The sequence below is a fragment of the Medicago sativa genome, chromosome 2 (assembly GCF_051527215.1).
Source record: "Medicago sativa cultivar Bolivia chromosome 2, Bolivia_mono, whole genome shotgun sequence".
In the NCBI taxonomy this organism is placed as follows: Eukaryota; Viridiplantae; Streptophyta; class Magnoliopsida; order Fabales; family Fabaceae; genus Medicago; species Medicago sativa.
The window spans coordinates 27,036,191-27,056,486 of NC_140750.1; the positions used below are offsets into that span (position 1 = coordinate 27,036,191).

Sequence of the window (20,296 nt, forward strand, 5' to 3'; positions counted from 1 at the left end):
GTGAATTTTATGATTCATGAAGTTGAGTGGGTTATATGATTTATAACTGAATTATGTGGAGTATTTTGTTGTGGTGAAGTTGTTATGACTTATTTTATTATTAAATAAAATAAGATATGAGAAATAAAATAAAAATATTAAAAATTGGGTTGTGTTGTGAGATGAGCAATTAGTAGTGAGAAGAGTAAAAAGGAGAGATAAATAGACAGACATAAGTTAGGAAAAAATAGTACGTACGTTTTTGGAGAAAAAGGGAGAAAAGGCAGAAAGAGAGAAGAACCAAGGGAGGGCTGCGATTCTGCTATTATCAGGTAAGGGTGAGACTAATTTTCAATATTATTAAGGGTATAATTCTGTAGAATGAATTTAGCATGATTAGGTTAAGTTTTGGTGAGACTTTAAGAATTAGGGTTTTGAGGTTGTAATAGATTAATGATAGTATAGAAGTTGTTAAAACTATGTATAGATGATTTACAGTTCATAGATTAATCCTATAACAATGTTCTAATCAGTATTTTGGGATTTGGGTAGATGAATTCGGGATTTCCAGGTGAAATATTGATGTTAAGCGTTTTTGAGAATAAGTGACTAAGTGGGGTTTTGGAAAACGATTTTTTTGAGTGGATTAAACTTGAAATTTTCTATAGAATATGATAGAGCTTAGTGTCAGGAGCGCGTAGGCGAAAACGGCATCGAAAACGGATTAACGGTTTAGGTTTTATGCACGAAAACGTGAAAGGTAGAAAATCTGATGTTGTCTGTCGAACTAAGAACGTGCCACGATGGAGGTCCAACGTGCCACGATTTTTCCAGAAACAAAACCATTTTTTAGGCTGTCCAAACGTGCCACGATGGTACCTCAACGTGCCACGATGAAGTGTTGACTTAGACTATTTTTGACCTATTTTCATGTCTCTAAAGGGGTCCTAAGATGTATAGTAAGACCCCAAATCAATGACCTTAATGAGAGGGATTGTAATTAAGGGTTATAGTAGTAGTTTCTTTTGCCATAATGTGGTATTGTTATATGAGTATTATGTGGATTATATAAGACGTTTAAGATGTTTTTGATTATCATTGATACTGTTATATTGTGATGTGGTTTTTGTGCTGCCATGTTGATGTCACTTACTGAATTAAGTTGTATGAGTCTATCCAAGATGTTGTCCTAAATGTTGGTTATTAATGTCATGAGGTTCTATATGTTGGTCTAAGTTGTAAGTTGTAAGAAGTTGTCCATGATTATGAGTCGTATGAGTTGTTCATGTTGTTGTCTAAGTTGTTGGAAGTTTGAGTTCATTGCATACTCATTAAAGTTGGGGGCTTTAGGCCCGACAGCCTTTGTGCTCATTAAAGTTGGGGGCTTTAGGCCCGACAGCCTTTGTGCTCACACGTTAAGGAGCCTATTATGCTCATCATATTGTTGATTGGTACCACATGCATTTGCATATCAAGAAGTTTCATGATGTTTAAGATTGTCAAGTTGTTGTTGAGTTGATAGAGTTGCATGGTAAAAGATGAGTTGTGTTGTCAAGTTGTTGTTGAGTTGATAGAGTTGCATGGTAAAAGGTGAGTTGTGTCGTCAAGTTGAGTGTTAAGTTGATTATGATTTGTGATGAAAATTAGTATTGGTATTAGATGATTGTATTTGTTATGAAATGAAAAATATGCTAATTGTTAATTGTTGATATGTTATTAATGTTTAAGTTGTTAAATGCATTTTATTGGATTATATGCTTAATGTATTGATTATGAAATCTCACCCCTTCTGCATATATGTTGCCTCGACCGTGGGTAATGTGCAGGTAATAAAGATTAGAGGCGTTAGTGAGTGGACTCCTCACTTGGTGTCTAGGTGCTCTGATACGTAACGGGATGGGGGCTTGCTTTTACTTCTATTCCTTACGTGTCTCTTTTATGAACTAAATTATGAGATTTTCCAATAAGGCCTGCGTGCCAAGACTTTTCAATGTTGAACTATTTTCCGCTGCAACAGTTTTAAGATTTTCATGATGTTGAATTTGAAGGATAATTATTATTATCTGTTTGAGATGTTAAAGTAGTGTGTGACATTCCGTTATGAATTAAATACTCTGATTTTAAATGAAATTTTTATGTTGGGAAAACGGGGTGTTACAAAGACGACAAATTTTTGTTATGTTTGAGCCAATTTAATAAAGTTTAAATTGGAACAAGTTTTGGATAACCAAATTATATGTCTAAATGAATATTTTCAACTGAATATTCTTATATCTTTTAAAAGTATATTTTAAAAATTTGAATAATTTTTTGAACTGAAATTGAACAAAAAGCAAACACATTCAATAATTCATAATGCTGTAAAACAATACTCCATGTGTCGTATTATTGAAATGAATTCATACAAATCGTATATCGACTTCGGTCGTTTATATTTGTCTATTTATTGTTTTGGTAGACAAGACAAGTCATAATTTATTGCTGTTTATCTTCTTCTTCTGCCCGTTTAGATGGTGGACGACAACGGTTTATTGGATTGCAACCTCTGCTTGGGGGATTAGCAGGAGTTGGGGGACCGGGAATCGGTAGGTTCGGTTGCAACGCCGGATAGCCTATAGGTGTAGCTTCAACATTTTGAGTGAAAGTTGAGCAAATTAAGATAGCACTAAAAAACATAATTAATACTAATTTTGACATTGTCATGATCGTTTTGTGTTTTGTTGGTGACAACTTAACCAACGAGGATTCTTGTACAATACTGAGGAGTTGGGGATACAATATATAAAGATATTCTCTAAAGCTAATATAGAATAAACTTAATTGCAATTCTTTCAAAAAAAAAAACTTAATCACAGTCAAAAAAGTTGGATTGTCAATTCAAATATAATTCTTCTCTTTTTCTTTTACAAAATAGAATTCTTTTTCTTATCTTATAAAGTAGTATCATTCTATGAACACATTGTAGTTGTTAAAAAAACACTATGTATCCACTACATCATGGTCAAGGTTAGTATTATAAAAAAAAGGATTACTTAAAAAAACGATTATTAAAATATAGTTGGTTTTTTATATAGTTAAATGATTGTTGTTCTTTATAAGGAAAATGATCGGTGTTCTATTGCGTCTAATTAAAATGTCAAGGTTAGTATTATAAAAAAAAGGATTACTTAAAAAAACGATTATTAAAATATAGTTGGTTTTTTATATAGTTAAATGATTGTTGTTCTTTTTAAGGAAAATGATCGGTGTTCTATTGCGTCTAATTAAAATAATTGTTCCCCTCAAAAAATTAAAATAATTGTTTTAGAGACATTTCACAAAATAATGTGGGCTTATGTTCATCGTAATCGAATTCATAAAATCTCATAATTAAATGTTTAAACTTTGCACCAAAAAAAATATTATAGTTTTTTTTATATGAACCAAGTGAGTTGGTAACTTTAATATGGTGGACGAAACCAAAACCCTCAAAATAAAAAAGATCAAAAGCTTAAAAAAAATAAACAAATAAAAGCGAGGAAGAGAAGCAACCCAATTGAAAAATGATGTCGTTCAACCACCTTGCGTTCATCCTAAAAACGAGTCTTATAAGCTGCCTTATTGAGCTATTTTTCAGTTTCTTCGTTAAATAAGGCGTAAGTGGGACGTTAGCTTCGTTTGTCTCTATAGCCAGCGAATGCCTAATTAAATTGAGATCTGTTTGTAGAACCGGGCACATGGTTTGAGTTAAATTGTATATTTGCATCAGAATCATTTACTTCCATCTATGTATTCATCCTTGGAGTAACAATATTATCTACAATGGCATCAAGTTGTTGAATTATCAGTTCTAGGATAAAAGGAGGTTGCTCATTATTATATTGTCCAACCAGTGTAGTTGTAACGTCCCTACTTTATAATTTATTTTATTGAATGAATTAAGTAGGTAGAGTTGAATTAATATTATTATTGTCGATATTTTCTTATTTTATGAGTCGCTGTTGAAAAGAAATTGGAAATAATGTTGTTGAGTGGGAGGTGGTTTCAGAAAATTAGAAGGATTGAAGAGGAGAGTACTAGCAAAATGAGTAAAGAGTTGTGGGTGTCGATAGTAAGATTTTCATAAGTGTGGGAGGGGAGAAGTAAAATAGTTGCGCGTAGGAAAGGATGATAATCTCAAAAGCTCTTGTGTTCTTCCTCTCATTCGCTCTCATTTCCGATCAAAATTTGAAATCCATCAACAAGAACTTACCCTCATCATGTATAATAAAATCATATGTACCATCTAGGTTCAACAATCAACGGTTCTGTGCAACAAGAGATAATCATTCGATCACTAATACATGACACTCTTAACGATACATCAAATGAATTTTTTTTAACTTCAGTTGCAATCTGGTTATACGTTGGCGTTTTCCCTTCGGTCTCCATAATATTTGTAGAATTATTTGATTGTTTATTTAAATAACAAAAAACTTTCATGTATGGTAAGGGTGCGTGCAGTGTTGTTTGTATTTGTTTTGAAGAAAAAAAATTATTTAGTTCTGAGATAAAACTGCATGTAGTTTGGTTCGATCAAGACGACTCATTTTTGTTTTGTTTGAGCCAATTTAATAAAGTTTAAATTGGAACAAGTTTTGGATAACCAAATTATATGTCTAAATGAATATTTCCAATTGAATATTCTTATAACTTTTAAAAGTATATTTTAAAAATTTGAATAATTTTCTGAACTGAAATTGAACAAAAAGCAAACACATTCAATAATTCATAATGATGTAAAACAATACTCCATGTGTTGTATTATTGAAATGAATTCATACAAATGGTATATCGACTTCGGTCGTTTATATTCGTCTATTTATTGTTTTGGTAGACAAGACAAGTCATAATTTATTGTTGTTTATCTTCTTCTTCTGCCCGTTTAGATGGAGGACGACAACGGTTTATTGGACTGCAACCTCTGCTTGGGGGATTAGCAGGAGTTGGGGGATCGGGAATCGGTAGGTTCGGCTGCAACGCCGGATAACCTATAGGTCTAGCTTCAACATTTTGAGATAAATTTGAGCAAATTAAGATAGCACTAAAGAACATAATTAATACTAATTTTGACATTGTCATGATCGTTTTGTGTTTTGTTGGTGACAACTTAACCAACGAGGATACTTGTACAATATTGAGGATTTGGGGATACAATATATAAAGATATTCTCTAAAGCTAATATAGAATAAACTTAATTGCAGTTCTTACAAAAAAAAAAACTTAATCACAGTCAAAAAAGTTGGATTGTCAATTCAAATATAATTCTAATCTTTTTCTTTTACAAACTAGAATTCTTTTTCTTATCTTATAAAGTTGTATCATTCTATGAACACATTGTCGTTGTTAAAAAAACACTATGTATCCGCTACATCATGGTCAAGGTTAGTATTATAAAAAAAAAGGATTACTTAAAAAAAACGATTATTAAAATATAGTTGGTTTGTTATATAGTTAAATGATTGTTGTTCTTTTTAAAGAAAATGATCGGTGTTCTATTGCGTCTAATTAAAATAATTGTTCCCCTCAAAAAATTAAAATAATTGTTTTAGAGACATTTCACAAAATAATGTGAGCTTATTTTCATCGTAATCGAATTCACGAAATCTCATAATTAAATGTTTTAAACTTTGCACCAAAAATAATATTATAGTTTTTTTTTTTATATGAACCAAGTGAGTTGGTACCTTTAATATGATGGACGAAACCAAAACCCTCAAAATAAAAAAGATCAAAAGCTTAAAAAAAAGAAACAAATAAAAGCGAGGAAGAGAAGCAACCCAATTGAAAAATGATGTCGTTCAACCACCTTGGGTTCATCCTAAAAACGAGTCTTATAAGCTGCCTTATTGAGCTATTTTTCAGTTTCTTCGTTAAATAAGGCGTAAGTGGGACGTTAGCTTCGTTTGTCTCTATAGCCAACGAATGCCTAATTAAATTGAGATCTGTTTGTAGAGCCGGGCAGATGGTTTGAGTTGTCTATTTGTTCAATTGTGTTACTTGAGCAACGTCAACCTGCTGAATCTGAGCATCAGATTTATTTTGTACTTGATGTGTTGTTAAATGTGTATTTTGTGCATTTGCATCAGAATCATTTGCTTCCATCTACGTATTCATACTTTGAGTAACAATATTATCTACAATGGCAGCAGGTTGCTGAATTATCAGTTCGACGATAAAAGGAGGATGCCCATTATTATATTGTCCAACCAGTGTAGTTGTAACGCCCATACTTTATAATTTATTTTATTGAATGAATTAAGTAGGTAGAGTTGAATTAATATTATTATTGTTCATGTTTTCTTATATTATGAGTCGCTGTTGAAAAGAAAATGGAAATAATGACGTTGAGTGGGAGGTTGTTTAAGAAAGTTAGAAGGAATGAAGAGGAGAGTTCTAGCAAAATGAGTAAAGAGTCGTGGGTGTCGAAAATAAGATTTTAATACGTGGGGGAGGGGAGAAGTAAAATAGTTGCGCGTAGGAAATAAGGACAATATCAAAAGCTCTTGTGTTCTTCCTCTCATTCGCTCTCATTTCCGATCAAAATTTGAAGTCCATCAACAACAACTTACCCTCATCATGTATAATGATATCATAAGTACCATCTAGGTTCAGCAATCAACGGTTCTGTGCAACAAGAGATAATCATTCGATCACTAATACACGACACTCTTAACGATACATCAAATGAATTTTTATAACTTCAGTTGCAATCTGGTTGTACGTTGGCGTTTTCCCTTCAGTCTCCATAATATTAATAGAATCATTTGATTGTTTATTTAAATAACAAAAAAAATTCATGTATGGTAAGGGTGCCTGCAGTGTTGTTTGTATTTGTTTTGAAGAAAAAAAAAATATTTAGTTATAAGATAAACTTGCATGTAGTTTGGTTCGATCAAGACGACAAATTTTTGTTTTGTTTGAGCCAATTTAATAAAGTTTAAATTGGAACAAGTTTTGGATAACCAAATTATATGTCTAAATGAATATTTCCAATTGAATATTCTTATAACTTTTAAAAGTATATTTTAAAAATTTGAATAATTTTCTGAACTGAAATTGAACAAAAAGCAAACACATTCAATAATTCATAATGATGTAAAACAATACTCCATGTGTTGTATTATTGAAATGAATTCATACAAATGGTATATCGACTTCGGTCGTTTATATTCGTCTATTTATTGTTTTGGTAGACAAGACAAGTCATAATTTATTGTTGTTTATCTTCTTCTTCTGCCCGTTTAGATGGAGGACGACAACGGTTCATTGGACTGCAACCTCTGCTTGGGGGATTAGCAGGAGTTGGGGGATCGGGAATCGGTAGGTTCGGCTGCAACGCCGGATAACCTATAGGTCTAGCTTCAACATTTTGAGATAAATTTGAGCAAATTAAGATAGCACTAAAGAACATAATTAATACTAATTTTGACATTGTCATGATCGTTTTGTGTTTTGTTGGTGACAACTTAACCAACGAGGATACTTGTACAATATTGAGGATTTGGGGATACAATATATAAAGATTGTAACACCCATACTAGACGTATCTAGAAAGCCTAGCAAGTGCGTTAATTTAGTACTGGATACATTAAAAATTTACAACAATAAAACTTCGAATGAATATAAAGGACAACAAGGGCGTTCGTACAATGATAATACAACTTAACTTTTCTAAAACATCATAAAAGCATCCTTTAAAATCCACTCCATCCAGCTGCAAGTACGAACGAACACTTGTCGCATCATCCATTCGGCTACTGGCTTGCTAATCCACCTGATATCTGAAACAAAATAGGATTGGGATGAGACATAATGTCTCAGTGAGTTCCACCTAATCCTAGGCTAAAGGCAACCTCAAGGGGAAACCTACGGTCACCACGTGTCTACATTACAACCTGACGGTTGATAATACGTGTGTGGGGACTTGCATACTTAGACGGTTGTGCATACTAGGGTCGTCATAATTCATCTTACTTGTTATAGGCTTACTATCATACGTGTCATGGCGGTCAAGGGATCCTAGGACCGCTAACTCAAGATACGTTAAACGCATCAAGACTTAACATCACATATTCATGACACAATCCTAAACCGGACGATTAGGGGAACCTAAGATCGTCATCGGCATAACATTCTTTACTTGATCTATTTCATATCTTATACTTGTCTAATAACATCTCGTGCTATTGCTCATAAACATAATCTTACATAAATTCATTTCTTGCAACATAAACATAAATAAAGTCAGGGTCATACTTGGTTAGCGTTGAACAAACATTATTATCTGAGTTCATTTTACGGAGAGTCCCGGGTGGAGTAACCCCGAGAACAATCCCATACATGACCGATGTACGTACATCGGACTCCCTCGGTGTCGTGCGGGTCCCTTGCGGCTTGAACCGTTCCCCTTAGGTCGAGAACCTCTCGTATCCCCCTGGCGTGGATAACAAGAGACACGAACACCTACATCTTACTCAGTGACATGCGGGTCCTTTACGGCTTAAATCGTTTCCATCATGAGAACCCCTTGAATCCATACCTTCATGGATTGCAAGAGACATGTCACCTACATATTCATTTTTTTAATCATAAATCTTAATCTTAAACATATCATGAAAGGTTAAACATTTTCATGCTTACTTGTTGATTCTTACATATGTGAAGAGATTAATCATCAATTCACGTCTTAACATAATGCTTGATTATCTTAAACATATGCGAAGAGATTACACTTCGCGTCTTATCATATTTAGGATTCTTGCTTAACTTTCTTTGTGAAAAGATATCCAATCTCTCACATCCTAGCATAAATAATTCATGCTAACTATCTAGTTCTTGATAACTATATCGAGGCTCTAGTTCTTTCCCCTTTCTTATTTTATGCTACCCGGATATAATGAATATTATTCTCTCGCATGCCACGCTTTACCAACATATTAAATACTTGTTTTATTCTTAAGTAAATATATAAAAACATGTAAAACATCTTTTCAGCAAGTATTCGTGAGTTAGCAAGCATGGCATAATTTGGGTAACTAATCATAACATATAAAATTCCTAATATTCATATTATCCTCACAAGATAAAAACATAATCCCAAGGGTAGGAAAACTATCTATGGAACTCACCATAAAAGTTCTTGATTCTCTCAATATCTTTTGCCACAACTCAAAGCTCATATCATTGCTTTCCCTTCAACCCTCTTATCTTGCTCTTAGAAGCCTTATTTTCAGACCTCTGCTTCAGTCCTTGTCCATTCAATATGACTCACTTATGCAAAACTCGTACCCTGCAATATCCAGCATCAATGCCTTGACTTTAACAATTTAATTAAAATACCAAACGATATCGGTTTTGAGAAAACGACCACTCGTTGGAAAGCTTAGGGTGTCAGGATTCCAAATATAATTTTTTTTTTGAGGACTAACCATCCAATTTGTACATTTTAACAAAAGAGTGGACATTGGTACAGAAACGAGACTGAAACTTTCCCAAACTTGCAGGTAACTTTTCTCCTACTATACTTAATAGAATTTAATAATTCTTGTGTCTAAACTGTAGGGAATTTCGTTATCTATCCACAGAAATAACAACCACTCAATTCAGAGTTACATGGAAAGAGTTCTTACCATTTTAATGAAGCCCTGTTCCAAAATCCGCAGCCAGAATCCAGCAGAAAATACCAAATTTTAAACATGTTTTCCGAACTCGTTTCAAATCCGAATCATACAAAATTTGTGTCTAAACTATAGGGAATTGAATGAGGAATCCAAAACTTCAGCAATCATTCAATTTCAAGCTACATAGAAATAGTTACGAATTAAAAACCATAACTTGAGCTTACCACTATTTCATGAAATTCATCCATAATCAACCTCAAATTCAAAATTAATGAAACACTCACCTAATTGATTAAGCAACAGCCCCAGCTTAAGCTCCAATTCCAACTTTTCTCTGCATCAAAAACCTAGCTTCCCTTGAACATCTCTTTATGAGCTTTAAGATGGAAAAATTGCTAACCCAAGCTTCTATATACCTCCATGATTATGTACAAACCACAACATAAGCTTGATCATTCAAGAATCCAACTTAATCAAAACCTTAACTTCATAAAGGAGAGAAGAATTGAAACTTACCTATTAATCCAAGCTTCTAGCACCATTGGAAAACTTACACAACTTGTTTCATGATTTGGAAATAGTTTGGAAAGGATTAATGGAAGAAGAAGAAAAGAAGAAGAAGAAGAAGAAGAAAAAGAGGCGATGGAGAGTAGAGAGAAGGAGGAGATAAACTTTTCCAACCAAGAGAGAGAAAGGTTGGGAGAAAATGAGATATTTTGGGACAAATATCAAATAAATATCCTTTTGTGTGAAATTACCAAAATACCCTTTATCTTAAGCGTGTTAAATACGACTCTGAGACTTAGCTCGTATTTGACTGTCATCACTTGATAATGTTCTCCATAAACTTACTTTCCTTTATATTAATTTTATAGCACAATTGACGGTAATATTTCGACACTGACAGCGGGATATTACATTCTACCCCTCTTAAAAAAAATTTCGTCCTCGAAATTTAGAGATCATTTAACATGTAACGAGTTCAAGCATAACATTTTGAAATAATCCTTGCATTGTCGGAATCATTCTTCACATAGTCTTAACTTAACTTTAAAACATCATGAGCAAAACTTATTCTTACGGCATATTGTACCATATATCTCGGATCCATATTACCTACTTAGGGTAAATCATTTATATGGGTAACTTATCGCTATCTGGGACACTCATGATTTGCCTTTCAACTGGAGTCTCACTAGAATCCAGGTTTGCCCTGCAGTGCTCAATTGCACCATTCAAGTAAGCATCGTCATCATTTAACCATCATGGCATCGAAGAGTATGAATCTCATCATACATAACTCATGAATCGTAATTCCTTCCGTGATAAAATTCTTAAACTTCGAAAGTGGATTCTTTTCTATTCCTTCTTAACTATATGTATGTTTCAGACACATATTGATGTATAACTCAGACCATGTAGGATCCTTGATCCACATAACAATATTTAGCTTCTTTATAATTAACAACTTAACCGGTTCACTTCCGTTGCGCTTCTCTGATTCCCATCGGTTGGTTGTAGCCAACACTCCATTCTATCGATACGAGTGAAACTTCTCATTCCTTCTCTTATACTTTATCATCTTCTTGAACTCTTCTCAAGACCATTCATGTGGCATCCACTTCTGCAACTTGCTCTTCATGAGGCCTTGTTTGACAGAATCTCATGATAGACTTGCCGTATTCTCATATTACCTTCTTGTAGTTGAACTTTACATACTTACTTGTAGATTTACCTTCTGTCGTATCACTACCATTCTTAAGTTTATTCCTAAGCAAATCTCGAATTCCCATAGCATACTCATATTGCACACCGTGCATACCTTTCTTGAACATCCTACTTTGCATCTTCGTTTCTCGCATGCTATGCTTTGCTTAATCTTACCAATGCTAGCTCGTTAATTTTCTTCTTGAAGAAAACTTCATAATTTTGCACACGGATCATTGGTGTTGAGGTTTCTTTATTATATGTATAAAATATTGAATTTTGGGTCTCGGTCGTTACCATAAAATTCATGGAACGAGTTGATAACACAATAGTGTCATCAAATCTTGCTCCAAGTGTTCAAATTATTTTTCATGTATTGTAACCAACCGGTGCCTACGGAATTCCATTTAAAATTCATGAACACCAATTCCAATCACCCGTATGCGTATATCTTTTCTAAAATTTTATAAATTTCACAAACATTAAAATTTGTCATGGTAACGAGCCTTAGTAAACTAATTAAGCAAATCATAGATTCGAGGGGTAATTAATACTCCACCAAAACCTGAGAATTTTGTGATCAAACATAACTCCTCACCACTTAACTTCTTACTTCATGTCTTCATATCCATAACGTCCAATCATATACCGGAACCTCTATATTCTTGGTTTAAATTCATCTTGACTCTTAACACATTAACTTCCAAAGTTACCTTGAATCAAATCAATTTCGTTGATAGTTGCTCATGCCTTCTTCCTTTGAAAATCTTAGGGTGTGATATGCATTCGTCACTTGTTGTCATAAAGGTTTTCATCACTTAAAATATTATTGCGAAAATAACTCTCCAATAGTTACTGCAGACCCTAGAGACGAACTGACCGTTTTCGGAAAAACAGAAACCTCGCCCGAGGTTCGCTATTGGTGGAGCTTCTTCAGTTCAACATTTTTTTTTCAAAAACCTACTTTACATAAAATCCTTATTTCTCAAGTAACCTAATGCATATCATTCATTCCCATTATTGTAAAATATTCTATAATATATTAATGGCAAGCATCAACCTAATTCGATACAGTTCTCGGAACGTCGGAAACTAATGCCTTAATCTTGACGACATAAACTTTCGCTTAAACCTTTAACTTCTTCTACTACGAGTAACTTGCCTCGCTACATTGCAACTTATCGCACTTTCAAAACACCAGAACCTTGTCCACTCTGTGCTTACAAATCCATAACCTCATTCACATAACTCTACTTCTGAGAGTCTACTAACTCCGTCCACATATGTCGACTTCTCCTTATCTTGTAGCCTTGTACTTATGTTCCATAAATATATTTCCTTTCTATAACATTGTCCTACTCCAACAACGACTTTTACCAGAACTTCCGGTCCCTCTTAAACATTCTCAAATTCTTCACCTTCGGGTATTCAAAATATCTTTAACAACTTCCCCAACGTTGTCGGATCAACCCATCTTGACATAACCTTGCATTCCCGAAGAAATCATACTTAAACGGATTAGCCCACCGGCCACCATTTGGCATAATCAGTTTCTTACTATTCTTACTCTGAGTTCCTACCTTCTCAAATCATCTTCATCACATACTTCATTCCTCCTGGTCCTATTCAGCTCTCAAGCATCCGTTCTAACCGTCGAATGTTAAATTAAGTTGATCAGGCTCAACTAACATCAACAATTAAAACATTTACCTGGAACCCAATGGTCCCACTTCCTTAGTTGTAACTTAATGACCCAAGGCACGGTCTGAATCGACCTGCTCTGATACCAAATGTAACACCCATACTAGACGTATCTAGAAAGCCTAGCAAGTGCGTTAATTTAGTACTGGATACATTAAAAATTTACAACAATAAAACTTCGAATGAATATAAAGGACAACAAGGGCGTTCGTACAATGATAATACAACTTAACTTTTCTAAAACATCATAAAAGCATCCTTTAAAATCCACTCCATCCAGCTGCAAGTACGAACGAACACTTGTCGCATCATCCATTCGGCTACTGGCTTGCTAATCCACCTGATATCTGAAACAAAATAGGATTGGGATGAGACATAATGTCTCAGTGAGTTCCACCTAATCCTAGGCTAAAGGCAACCTCAAGGGGAAACCTACGGTCACCACGTGTCTACATTACAACCTGACGGTTGATAATACGTGTGTGGGGACTTGCATACTTAGACGGTTGTGCATACTAGGGTCGTCATAATACATCTTACTTGTTATAGGCTTACTATCATACGTGTCATGGCGGTCAAGGGATCCTAGGACCGCTAACTCAAGATACGTTAAACGCATCAAGACTTAACATCACATATTCATGACACAATCCTAAACCGGACGATTAGGGGAACCTAAGATCGTCATCGGCATAACATTCTTTACTTGATCTATTTCATATCTTATACTTGTCTAATAACATCTCGTGCTATTGCTCATAAACATAATCTTACATAAATTCATTTCTTGCAACATAAACATAAATAAAGTCAGGGTCATACTTGGTTAGCGTTGAACAAACATTATTATCTGAGTTCATTTTACGGAGAGTCCCGGGTGGAGTAACCCCGAGAACAATCCCATACATGACCGATGTACGTACATCGGACTCCCTCGGTGTCGTGCGGGTCCCTTGCGGCTTGAACCGTTCCCCTTAGGTCGAGAACCTCTCGTATCCCCCTGGCGTGGATAACAAGAGACACGAACACCTACATCTTACTCAGTGACATGCGGGTCCTTTACGGCTTAAATCGTTTCCATCATGAGAACCCCTTGAATCCATACCTTCATGGATTGCAAGAGACATGTCACCTACATATTCATTTTTTTAATCATAAATCTTAATCTTAAACATATCATGAAAGGTTAAACATTTTCATGCTTACTTGTTGATTCTTACATATGTGAAGAGATTAATCATCAATTCACGTCTTAACATAATGCTTGATTATCTTAAACATATGCGAAGAGATTACACTTCGCGTCTTATCATATTTAGGATTCTTGCTTAACTTTCTTTGTGAAAAGATATCCAATCTCTCACATCCTAGCATAAATAATTCATGCTAACTATCTAGTTCTTGATAACTATATCGAGGCTCTAGTTCTTTCCCCTTTCTTATTTTATGCTACCCGGATATAATGAATATTATTCTCTCGCATGCCACGCTTTACCAACATATTAAATACTTGTTTTATTCTTAAGTAAATATATAAAAACATGTAAAACATCTTTTCAGCAAGTATTCGTGAGTTAGCAAGCATGGCATAATTTGGGTAACTAATCATAACATATAAAATTCCTAATATTCATATTATCCTCACAAGATAAAAACATAATCCCAAGGGTAGGAAAACTATCTATGGAACTCACCATAAAAGTTCTTGATTCTCTCAATATCTTTTGCCACAACTCAAAGCTCATATCATTGCTTTCCCTTCAACCCTCTTATCTTGCTCTTAGAAGCCTTATTTTCAGACCTCTGCTTCAGTCCTTGTCCATTCAATATGACTCACTTATGCAAAACTCGTACCCTGCAATATCCAGCATCAATGCCTTGACTTTAACAATTTAATTAAAATACCAAACGATATCGGTTTTGAGAAAACGACCACTCGTTGGAAAGCTTAGGGTGTCAGGATTCCAAATATAATTTTTTTTTTGAGGACTAACCATCCAATTTGTACATTTTAACAAAAGAGTGGACATTGGTACAGAAACGAGACTGAAACTTTCCCAAACTTGCAGGTAACTTTTCTCCTACTATACTTAATAGAATTTAATAATTCTTGTGTCTAAACTGTAGGGAATTTCGTTATCTATCCACATAAATAACAACCACTCAATTCAGAGTTACATGGAAAGAGTTCTTACCATTTTAATGAAGCCCTGTTCCAAAATCCGCAGCCAGAATCCAGCAGAAAATACCAAATTTTAAACATGTTTTCCGAACTCGTTTCAAATCCGAATCATACAAAATTTGTGTCTAAACTATAGGGAATTGAATGAGGAATCCAAAACTTCAGCAATCATTCAATTTCAAGCTACATAGAAATAGTTACGAATTAAAAACCATAACTTGAGCTTACCACTATTTCATGAAATTCATCCATAATCAACCTCAAATTCAAAATTAATGAAACACTCACCTAATTGATTAAGCAACAGCCCCAGCTTAAGCTCCAATTCCAACTTTTCTCTGCATCAAAAACCTAGCTTCCCTTGAACATCTCTTTATGAGCTTTAAGATGGAAAAATTGCTAACCCAAGCTTCTATATACCTCCATGATTATGTACAAACCACAACATAAGCTTGATCATTCAAGAATCCAACTTAATCAAAACCTTAACTTCATAAAGGAGAGAAGAATTGAAACTTACCTATTAATCCAAGCTTCTAGCACCATTGGAAAACTTACACAACTTGTTTCATGATTTGGAAATAGTTTGGAAAGGATTAATGGAAGAAGAAGAAAAGAAGAAGAAGAAGAAGAAGAAAAAGAGGCGATGGAGAGTAGAGAGAAGGAGGAGATAAACTTTTCCAACCAAGAGAGAGAAAGGTTCGGAGAAAATGAGATATTTTGGGACAAATATCAAATAAATATCCTTTTGTGTGAAATTACCAAAATACCCTTTATCTTAAGCGTGTTAAATACGACTCTGAGACTTAGCTCGTATTTGACTGTCATCACTTGATAATGTTCTCCATAAACTTACTTTCCTTTATATCAATCTTATAGCACAATTGACGGTAATATTCCGACACTGACAGCGGGATATTACAAAGATATTCTCTAAAGCTTATATAGAATAAACTTAATTGCAGTTCTTACAAAAAAAAAACTTAATCACAGTCAAAAAAGTTGGATTGTCAATTCAAATATAATTCTAATCTTTTTCTTTTACAAACTAGAATTCTTTTTCTTATCTTATAAAGTTGTATCATTCTATGAACACATTGTCGTTGTTAAAAAAACACTATGTATCCGCTACATCATGGTCAAGGTTAGTATTATAAAAAAAAAGGATTACTTAAAAAAAAACGATTATTAAAATATAGTTGGTTTGTTATATAGTTAAATGATTGTTGTTCTTTTTAAGGAAAATGATCGGTGTTCTATTGCGTCTAATTAAAATAATTGTTCCCCTCAAAAAATTAAAATAATTGTTTTAGAGACATTTCACAAAATAATGTGAGCTTATTTTCATCGTAATCGAATTCACAAAATCTCATAATTAAATGTTTTAAAATTTGCACCAAAAATAATATTATAGTTTTTTTTTTATATGAACCAAGTGAGTTGGTACCTTTAATATGATGGACGAAACCAAAACCCTCAAAATAAAAAAGATCAAAAGCTTAAAAAAAAGAAACAAATAAAAGCGAGGAAGAGAAGCAACCCAATTGAAAAATGATGTCGTTCAACCACCTTGGGTTCATCCTAAAAACGAGTCTTATAAGCTGCCTTATTGAGCTATTTTTCAGTTTCTTCGTTAAATAAGGCGTAAGTGGGACGTTAGCTTCGTTTGTCTCTATAGCCAACGAATGCCTAATTAAATTGAGATCTGTTTGTAGAGCCGGGCAGATGGTTTGAGTTGCCTATTTGTTCAATTGTGTTACTTGAGCAACGTCAACCTGCTGAATCTGAGTATCAGATTTATTTTGTACTTGATGTGTTGTTAAATGTGTATTTTGTGCATTTGCATCAGAATCATTTGCTTCCATCTACGTATTCATCCTTTGAGTAACAATATTATCTACAATGGCAGCAGGTTGCTGAATTATCAGTTCGAGGATAAAAGGAGGATGCCCATTATTATATTGTCCAACCAGTGTAGTTGTAACGCCCATACTTTATAATTTATTTTATTGAATGAATTAAGTAGGTAGAGTTGAATTAATATTATTATTGTTCATGTTTTCTTATATTATGAGTCGTTGTTGAAAAGAAAATGGAAATAATGACGTTGAGTGGGAGGTTGTTTAAGAAAGTTAGAAGGAATGAAGAGGAGAGTTCTAGCAAAATGAGTAAAGAGCCGTGGGTGTCGAAAATAAGATTTTAATACGTGGGGGAGGGGAGAAGTAAAATAGTTGCGCGTAGGAAATAAGGACAATATCAAAAGCTCTTGTGTTCTTCCTCTCATTCGCTCTCATTTCCGATCAAAATTTGAAGTCCATCAACAACAACTTACCCTCATCATGTATAATGATATCATATGTACCATCTAGGTTCAGCAATCAACGGTTCTGTGCAACAAGAGATAATCATTCGATCACTAATACATGACACTCTTAACGATACATCAAATGAATTTTTATAACTTCAGTTGCAATCTGGTTGTACGTTGGCGTTTTCCCTTCAGTCTCCATAATATTAATAGAATTATTTGATTGTTTATTTAAATAACAAAAAAAATTCATGTATGGTAAGGGTGCCTGCAGTGTTGTTTGTATTTGTTTTGAAGAAAAAAAAAATATTTAGTTATAAGATAAACTTGCATGTAGTTTGGTTCGATCAAGACGACAAATTTTTGTTTTGTTTGAGCCAATTTAATAAAGTTTAAATTGGAACAAGTTTTGGATAACCAAATTATATGTCTAAATGAATATTTCCAATTGAATATTCTTATAACTTTTAAAAGTATATTTTAAAAATTTGAATAATTTTCTGAACTGAAATTGAACAAAAAGCAAACACATTCAATAATTCATAATGATGTAAAACAATACTCCATGTGTTGTATTATTGAAATGAATTCATACAAATGGTATATCGACTTCGGTCGTTTATATTCGTCTATTTATTGTTTTGGTAGACAAGACAAGTCATAATTTATTGTTGTTTATCTTCTTCTTCTGCCCGTTTAGATGGAGGACGACAACGGTTTATTGGACTGCAACCTCTGCTTGGGGGATTAGCAGGAGTTGGGGGATCGGGAATCGGTAGGTTCGGCTGCAACGCCGGATAACCTATAGGTCTAGCTTCAACATTTTGAGATAAATTTGAGCAAATTAAGATAGCACTAAAGAACATAATTAATACTAATTTTGACATTGTCATGATCGTTTTGTGTTTTGTTGGTGACAACTTAACCAACGAGGATACTTGTACAATATTGAGGATTTGGGGATACAATATATAAAGATTCTCTAAAGCTAATATAGAATAAACTTAATTGCAGTTCTTACAAAAAAAAAAACTTAATCACAGTCAAAAAAGTTGGATTGTCAATTCAAATATAATTCTAATCTTTTTCTTTTACAAACTAGAATTCTTTTTCTTATCTTATAAAGTTGTATCATTCTATGAACACATTGTCGTTGTTAAAAAAACACTATGTATCCGCTACATCATGGTCAAGGTTAGTATTATAAAAAAAAGGATTACTTAAAAAAAAACGATTATTAAAATATAGTTGGTTTGTTATATAGTTAAATGATTGTTGTTCTTTTTAAGGAAAATGATCGGTGTTCTATTGCGTCTAATTAAAATAATTGTTCCCCTCAAAAAATTAAAATAATTGTTTTAGAGACATTTCACAAAATAATGTGAGCTTATTTTCATCGTAATCGAATTCACAAAATCTCATAATTAAATGTTTTAAAATTTGCACCAAAAATAATATTATAGTTTTTTTTTTATATGAACCAAGTGAGTTGGTACCTTTAATATGATGGACGAAACCAAAACCCTCAAAATAAAAAAGATCAAAAGCTTAAAAAAAAGAAACAAATAAAAGCGAGGAAGAGAAGCAACCCAATTGAAAAATGATGTCGTTCAACCACCTTGGGTTCATCCTAAAAACGAGTCTTATAAGCTGCCTTATTGAGCTATTTTTCAGTTTCTTCGTTAAATAAGGCGTAAGTGGGACGTTAGCTTCGTTTGTCTCTATAGCCAACGAATGCCTAATTAAATTGAGATCTGTTTGTAGAGCCGGGCAGATGGTTTGAGTTGTCTATTTGTTCAATTGTGTTACTTGAGCAACGTCAACCTGCTGAATCTGAGTATCAGATTTATTTTGTACTTGATGTGTTGTTAAATGTGTATTTTGTGCATTTGCATCAGAATCATTTGCTTCCATCTACGTATTCATCCTTTGAGTAACAATATTATCTACAATGGCAGCAGGTTGCTGAATTATCAGTTCGAGGATAAAAGGAGGATGCCCATTATTATATTGTCCAACCAGTGTAGTTGTAACGCCCATACTTTATAATTTATTTTATTGAATGAATTAAGTAGGTAGAGTTGAATTAATATTATTATTGTTCATGTTTTCTTATATTATGAGTCGTTGTTGAAAAGAAAATGGAAATAATGACGTTGAGTGGGAGGTTGTTTAAGAAAGTTAGAAGGAATGAAGAGGAGAGTTCTAGCAAAATGAGTAAAGAGCCGTGGGTGTCGAAAATAAGATTTTAATACGTGGGGGAGGGGAGAAGTAAAATAGTTGCGCGTAGGAAATAAGGACAATATCAAAAGCTCTTGTGTTCTTCCTCTCATTCGCTCTCATTTCCGATCAAAATTTGAAGTCCATCAACAACAACTTACCCTCATCATGTATAATGATATCATATGTACCATCTAGGTTCATCAATCAACGGTTCTGTGCAACAAGAGATAATCATTCGATCACTAATACATGACACTCTTAACGATACATCAAATGAATTTTTATAACTTCAGTTGCAATCTGGTTGTACGTTGGCGTTTTCCCTTCAGTCTCCATAATATTAATAGAATTATTTGATTGTTTATTTAAATAACAAAAAAAATTCATGTATGGTAAGGGTGCCTGCAGTGTTGTTTGTATTTGTTTTGAAGAAAAAAAAAATTTAGTTATAAGATAAACTTGCATGTAGTTTGGTTCGATCAAGACGACAAATTTTTGTTTTGTTTGAGCCAATTTAATAAAGTTTAAATTGGAACAAGTTTTGGATAACCAAA

The 20,296-nt window shown here is 33.5% G+C and overlaps 1 long non-coding RNA gene across 3 annotated transcripts; it reads right to left on the reverse strand.

The window, feature by feature from the left end:
- Positions 1 to 7,565: 7,565 nt before the first annotated feature.
- LOC146945903 (uncharacterized) lies at positions 7,566 to 16,070 on the reverse strand. Of its 3 annotated transcripts, none has more exons than XR_015026545.1 (9): positions 15,732 to 16,070; positions 15,500 to 15,623; positions 15,225 to 15,394; positions 14,724 to 14,884; positions 10,138 to 13,376; positions 9,906 to 10,037; positions 9,631 to 9,800; positions 9,130 to 9,290; positions 7,566 to 7,782 (listed from the first exon to the last, which is right to left on the reverse strand). It is a non-coding gene; the product is annotated as an uncharacterized LOC146945903 (long non-coding RNA). The 3 variants fall into 3 exon arrangements; XR_015026546.1 differs by having other exon boundaries at positions 9,906 to 10,029; positions 15,500 to 15,631; XR_015026544.1 differs by having other exon boundaries at positions 15,500 to 15,631; positions 15,732 to 16,069.
- Positions 16,071 to 20,296: the final 4,226 nt, after the last annotated feature.